Raw genomic sequence first — 7,168 nt, 5'->3', positions numbered from 1 at the left:
AAACGTTATTACCCTCCTAAGATTTTTAGTATTTATTATTTTGAATATATATTTTAAAGATTTTTAGTATTTATTTTTATATGTGTATTTCATATAAAGTTGTTGAAATTAAAAGGAATAAAAAGTAGAAAGGTTTGGGTTGATTGGATTTTGTAACCACATCATCCAGTTAACCACTAGCAAAACAAAATCTCTAGCAAGGAGCTAGAGAGAAGAACAATTTAAGGTCGGATTGGATTTTGTAACCACATCATCCAGTTAACCCGAGCCTTAGAATTCAGAAACGAAAACCAACGAAAAGAGAGATCCACAACAGAATCAAAGAGCCTATCTTTTCTAGGTTTATTGCTACTAAAAAGTAAAGAATTATGAAACGTCCAAAGCACTCATATGACCACCATGAACACCGACTCGACAATCGGGCGTTCCATATGAATCGTCAGTCTAGAATCCACCCAATCCACCACATCACGGATAGATGAAAACACGGGAAGATCCAAATGAAGCCAATGCCCAACCCAAATCCAAACCTGATCAACAACCGAAAACTACAGCAACAAATGTTTCACACTTTCTTGAGAATTATGACACGCATGACACAATAAGGAATCTATCACCACCCCCTTTCCACCCGTTTAGCTCTTACCGGAATGCGATCCAAAAGCACACACCATAAAAAATGTTAATTTTAATTGGGACAAAACGGTTCCACCTAGTAGGCATACTGCCCATAAAAAATGTTAATCTATCAGCCCCTCCTCTAATCCCTCGACGCCAATGAAAATTCCATCCCCCCGAATCCCATTATTCACTTACTCAAGCATCTTGATTAAAGGCCAAAGCAAAGAGCCTCTCGAACCGCTCCTTGAGAGGAATATCCAAGCACCAAACATCCTTCTAGAACCTCGTTTGAGTCTCATCCCCCACCACTCTATACATGGAATTAGAAGGAATACAACTATTTTCATGGAGATGTTTAATGGATCCTACAATCTTTTGCCAAACACCCCCTCCAGTTCCTATTCTCGAATCATCTGAAAAACCACCACCTTCCCCATGACAAAATTTGACAATTTTAACCCAAAGAGCTTCATTGTCATTAAGAAACAACAACTTCCATTTATAAAGAAGACCAAGGTTGAAAACATCCAAAGTACTAACTCCAAGACCTACACGTTTCTTATTTAAAAATTAACTATAGGGGTTTATAGTTTCATACGGGGATAATGACTTAGGAGGGTAATAACATTTCCCGTTTGTCCATATTAGGTCCCTAACGTATTTTTTGTGTGTATTACACCATTAAGGTTGTTATAACCGTTTAGAAATAATCTCTTTTACCGGTTTTTTTCTGTTAAAATGACTATTTGTAAACGGTTATAATAACCTTAATGGTGGTATATACACAAAAAATACATTAGGGACATAAAATGGACAAACAGGAAACGTTATTACCCTCCTAAGTCATTATCCCTAAGGCTTAATGATAACTCATTACCGTCGGATCAAAGACGTTTTGGTATCTAATCCGAGAATGATCCATAATATATATTAGTTTGTTTGTAAAACTTGAGGTGATGCCCATCTTTATACATCTATCTATACTTCAAATAAAATGTATTAATGATCGGATGACTTTTAAAGAAATTTCTTCGATTTTGTATTGTTTTAATATATCTCCACCGAAAACTCAATACCAAAGGGGTATTACGAAGGGCATATTGGCTTCAAACCCTTAGATGTAAATAGAAATAAGGATTAATAACTTGAGACTGTTAGATAAAATCATACAAAGTAATGTATTGAAGGGGATTTAAGGCTAACGCAATTTTTATACCATCTTTATCAATTTAATATAACAAAATGGCTACTTTTACAAATTTTCCAAACTGTTATTTAGATTAAACGATAGCTTTTTACAAACTCTTTTTATCCTAAAAGAATGTTGAACACAAATTTTTTAAGGTATGTGTGAAAAATAAAAATAGACCATTGGTATAATTTCTTTATATAAACAAAAATCATTTATAAGTAATAATTTCTATAAAATAAATTAAAACAAAAATTGTTGCTATCTGTCAATAATGTGTCATTAATAAATAATAAAAATTTTACATAGACGTAAGCACGTAGGACGTAGCAGGTAAACGAGCAACAAATTTTGTTACAACCTCTTTTTAGATGACATAAGTAATTCTTTTAAAAACAACATCCATAGATTTTAGGGTCATAACATTACTATGCATGACCCGTTGAACTCTATTGAGGAACTCCACAACATCTGACGTAAGGAGACCGAAAGTATCAGATGCAAAATGTATAAATGTGTTTTGATTTTAATGCACGTTTTTTTCATGTTTTGCCACTTTACATGATGTAGTTTTTAAAATAGTTTGTCCCACAGTGAACACTTCACTCCCCAAGTCCATAAGAGGGGAAACCCCTATTAGATTTACACATGCATGCTTCCCTTCACCCATCTAAAAACTAGAACATCAGCATGTCTAAATGTTGATCTTCCTTCCAATGAGTCAGCCAGAAAGTTTACATGTGCATCTTTCTTAGTAGAAACCTTGACGTGCCTAAATATGTCAAACAAAACATCCATAACCTAATCGTGTCGGTACTTAAAACCCGAGAGTTCTCTACAATGAATTGCATGATCCCTAAAGGAGTCCAAGCATTCATTACGACAAACAGGGAATGTTTCATCAACCGGAAATAAAGTTATCATAAGGCGATACTTGAGGACAACACGATACTCCACTGGCGGCATATGATGACCAAGACTGTCAATAGGGATAGTAATAAAAAAATATTGAGCATGTTGTAACATCCCAAAAATACAGGCCAAAATTTTCATTTTTAAATAAGTTATTATAAAACCATAAGTATAAAAACATCCATAATAACATCTCATGTCAAAACCAAAGTTTCAATAGTCAAACATGTTATCATAAAATAATATCAGAGTGTAATCCCCAAGATCTCATGTGCGGAAAAACATAGTGTGATGCGCTGCAATCGAGCCGGCTCCTTTCCTTTGAAAACGAAGTACCTGAAACCAAAACCGAAAACCATAAGCACAAAGCTTAGTGGGTTCCCCGATCATACCACATACCATACAGTAACTTACATAGCCAAGCATATCTGGGTGTCGGCCTCCCCTTCGGTCTATTCCAACCGGATAACTGCCTAGCATATCTGGGTGTTGGTCTCCCCTTCAGTTTGTTTCAACCGGATAACGGGGACTATTTCACCCCTACCACTACCACATAATAACATAGCATAACATACATAAACATAATGTCAGGCAAATCTGGGTGCCGGACCTACCCCTTCGGTATCTTCAAATCGGTATCTGGGAGCTGACCTCCCCTTCAGCATCTTTCAACCGGTAATCGGGGACTATTTCACCCCTACTACTAATAACATGTATCACAGAGCATCCTAGCACACAAACATAACCGATAATGGCATACCAGATAATTATCACAAAGACAATCATCTAATAAACAACTTCTACTAGTGAGTCGACATTGTAGCCTTAGACCCACTTCTACTGGAAGGTAACTCACCTCACACTGCTGAAGTCCCGCAAATGAAACCTTGGCTGCTGGATGACAACTTCCCGAACTGTCAATATCAAAATAACACCCAATTGATGATTGGGTCCCGACACATAACCATAAGTTCTTGGAGTAACAGGCTACATTACCCCCATCTTGGCTTGATTCAAGCCCAAGGCCCAATCCAAAGGCCCAAAAGTCAAACTAGGAATCAAAGCCCAACATATGGCCTAATTTTTCAAATTGGGCTCAAACCTTTACATGGTCTTAATCACAGGCCCAACCATTTAGTACAGTCCAAGCATTTTGCATTTCTAATGGTCTAATATCTCATAATCATAAAGGCCCAAACTATGGCCCATCTATGGAAAATTGGGCCCAAACCCCTTACATGGACCTTACCTTAAAGCCCATTAAATTATTCTAGTCCATTTTATTGTTCTTGGATGGCCTAATATTGGCTCAATCACCAAAGCCCAATAAAAAGGCCCAACATAAAGCCCAAATGAAATTAAGGTTTCACATAAAATGACAATTAGGGTTAAATGAGAACCCATTAAGAACTTAATCCATTAAGTCCATCACTCTAATAAAATAAATCATATGGTGTGATTGGGCTTAATACACAATTTCATTCCAATGGCCCAAATGTGGGTTCTGATAAGTCCAAGCCCATAATTCCAAAATTAGGGTTTCCAACCCATCATAACCCAATAGGCCTAAAATTAAGTCCTTATATCCATTAGAGTTCAGTAGGCCTATTAGGATTTCACTAGTTGGGCACCACCTACTACCACCTCGGGTAATGGTGGTCAACGGCGGCTCACGGTGGTGGTTAGGGTTTCTAGTCCATTTTGTGCAAGCATCCAAAAATCAGCTACTCGCAAGCAAAAGCACACCACCACCCAACATGACGGTTGGTGCCTCACGGTGGTGGTTAGGGTTTCTTTTCATTATTCCAACTCCGGTTATAATGTTACAATGAAAATACCAAATGTACACACACTCACTAAAATACACCCATCTACGGTGGTACATGGTGGCAGCCACCACCTCACGGTGCAGGTGGCTGTTCTCGCAAATTCCGGCCAAACCAACACTACATACATGAAATAACACACATTAAAAGTGGGATCACACAAACTCACAGCCAGCTCCACGGTGGCTGGTGCTGTCATGACACGGCAGTAGGAAGTAGAGGTGGCGGCAAGCAGTGGTTTCATTGACAGCCACCACCGCGAGTTTTCTTGAGTCTCAACCAAGTAACACACGTCCACACGATCATGCTCGATGTTAGCTCAGCACCGAAGTGTACCACGATCTCATCCACACCCGTGGTGGTGCAAGACATTTGGCGAAGAATGGCAGCCGCAACAGCCACCCGGAATGGCAGCTACAGCAACCGAGCAGCGGCAGAAGAAGAAGACAAAGGAGGACGTTGCGGTCCGACCGGTCCATGGGAGCAGTGGGTCGTCGGTCCTTGCGGTTCACAGCTTGTTGGCAGAACATGGAGGTGACTACTCGTGATCCTTGCCGGCGACGGGAGCAATGAAGGAGCTGGATGGTTGACGGTTCCCATTGATGGCGGTGACGTTGGCTGGGCGGCAGTCGTTAGCGGCCATGGATGATCGAAGGACGAAAGAAACCAGGTGGTGGCGGCTGAGACATAGCAACTAGGTTTAGGGTTTGGTATGGAGAAGGTAACGGGTTTAATACCCGTATCCCATACAAACTTCATGAGGATTGACACTTCCAGCCCCTACCATCTCTAATTGTTTCGAAATAAATCCTTAAGTTACTATTCAACCCTTGATATTCCATAATTCCTTCAATTTAAGTCCAACATTTTACCAAATGCCCCTTAGCTTTCGAGATTATTTGCAAAGCCAATCCATATATTACCCTTATAACCCCCAAAACCTCAATTATGACATATTCAACCCTTCCTTCTCTTTTTCTTTTAAATTAAATCCAAATTTACCCAAATAGTCCCTCATCTACAAAATATTTTCAATATTAGTCCTTGCATAACGTGACCAATTGATTATCTTTTAGCCTTATGATCATATATTCTTTCCACTACGAATCTCTGAGGCATACTTTAGACCTCCCAAGAAATTGATGATGCCAATTACATACTTTTCACTAAACTCTTTATTTAAATATATACATATATCAAAATAAAATAATACTTAAAATAGTCTTCAACTTTTAGATCTTGTCTTGGAAATTGGATGTTACACATGTGGTGCCTTTTAGACACTCAAACATTGTTTTCTATCTAATTGATATGTCGAAGTGAATTTCCATATCTTGAACCCCTAAATAACACATGTCATGTATGGTCACACACATCGCACATGTCTAGGGTTGGCACCGTTGGATCGGTTGAAGTTTGATATAAAAATAAAAAATATTACATAAAAAAGTTAATGATTTGTTTATATAACAAAGTTGTATGTTTTTAATATAAAAATAATAACAACAAAATTGATCATGTAAATTATATATTTTAGTTTGCCACCAACTGTTACAATAAGATGGATATGTAAACTATATATGCATAGACACACTGTTATATTTTTATATAACTTGAAATATGACTATATAAATTACTAAAAAAAAATTAATTTTACATATTGATAAGAACATATAATTTTGTTACATAAACAAATCACTGACCTAATAAAAAACTTATAACTTATTGTTTCACATTTCATTAATACGAATTGTAAGTTCTTTATAAATTACCCATATGAAACAATATCCATACCAAGTGAGGGGTGGCGCGTGGTTATCACCTTCCATAAAGGGGTTGGCGCGTGAGAATGAGGAAGGCAACTACACCTCTGTCATGATATGGTAGGCTTGGTCGTAGGTAGCAAGTAATAGTAATAGCAGCAGATCCTTTCTCTCTATCATATATCTTACACACCCAAACCCAATCTCTTCATTCAATATGTTACCATTCCATTCACAGTATATACAGGATGCGTGTAATACTCTACCTCATTTATTTTTACCCTATATATTCTCTCGTTTTACCAACCAAAAAATATAACAGACCATTTTCAATCCATCATTATTTTTCCCTTATAAATAAAATAAATAGTATTTCATCCTTAATTATATTCTATTTTTTATTTTAAAAAATATATTTCTAAAATATTTTATTTTTATAATTTATATAAATTGTCAAATACACTCATCTATCAATTAAAGTCTATATTTATGATTAATTAATATAAATTAGTATATAACATGACATTATAAATATTAAATATTACATTTAAATTATAATTAGTTGATAAAATAAATTAAAAATGTATAAAATAAAAATAAGAGAGACTAAAATTGGCAATCAAACTTCATCTCCATTTTTAGAGATATGAATAGTATTCTCATTCATATATCTCCAAAAATTGAGATGAAAATTGGGTAGGATTGAAAAATAATGGGGGAAGAAATAAAGTTTGGGTGTAGATTGAAAATGCCCTTGTATAGCTCCTTATATAGCTGTAAATCCAATAATCATCAATAGTATTAAAAACCACAGAATTATAGAAAAACTTGGATGTTATATTTATATCAAAAATAGC

General features: G+C 36.3%; 1 long non-coding RNA gene across 1 annotated transcript; it reads right to left on the bottom strand.

The window, feature by feature from the left end:
* Nucleotides 1-2,844: 2,844 nt before the first annotated feature.
* LOC128132627 (uncharacterized) lies at nt 2,845-5,270 on the bottom strand. The gene is made up of 2 exons (XR_008230884.1): nt 3,137-5,270; nt 2,845-3,058 (listed from the first exon to the last, which is right to left on the bottom strand). It is a non-coding gene; the product is annotated as an uncharacterized LOC128132627 (long non-coding RNA).
* Nucleotides 5,271-7,168: the final 1,898 nt, after the last annotated feature.

The sequence above is a fragment of the Lactuca sativa genome, chromosome 3, assembly GCF_002870075.4.
Source record: "Lactuca sativa cultivar Salinas chromosome 3, Lsat_Salinas_v11, whole genome shotgun sequence".
Classification (NCBI taxonomy): domain Eukaryota; kingdom Viridiplantae; phylum Streptophyta; class Magnoliopsida; order Asterales; family Asteraceae; genus Lactuca; species Lactuca sativa.
This window is presented reverse-complemented; position numbering and strand designations above follow the sequence as displayed.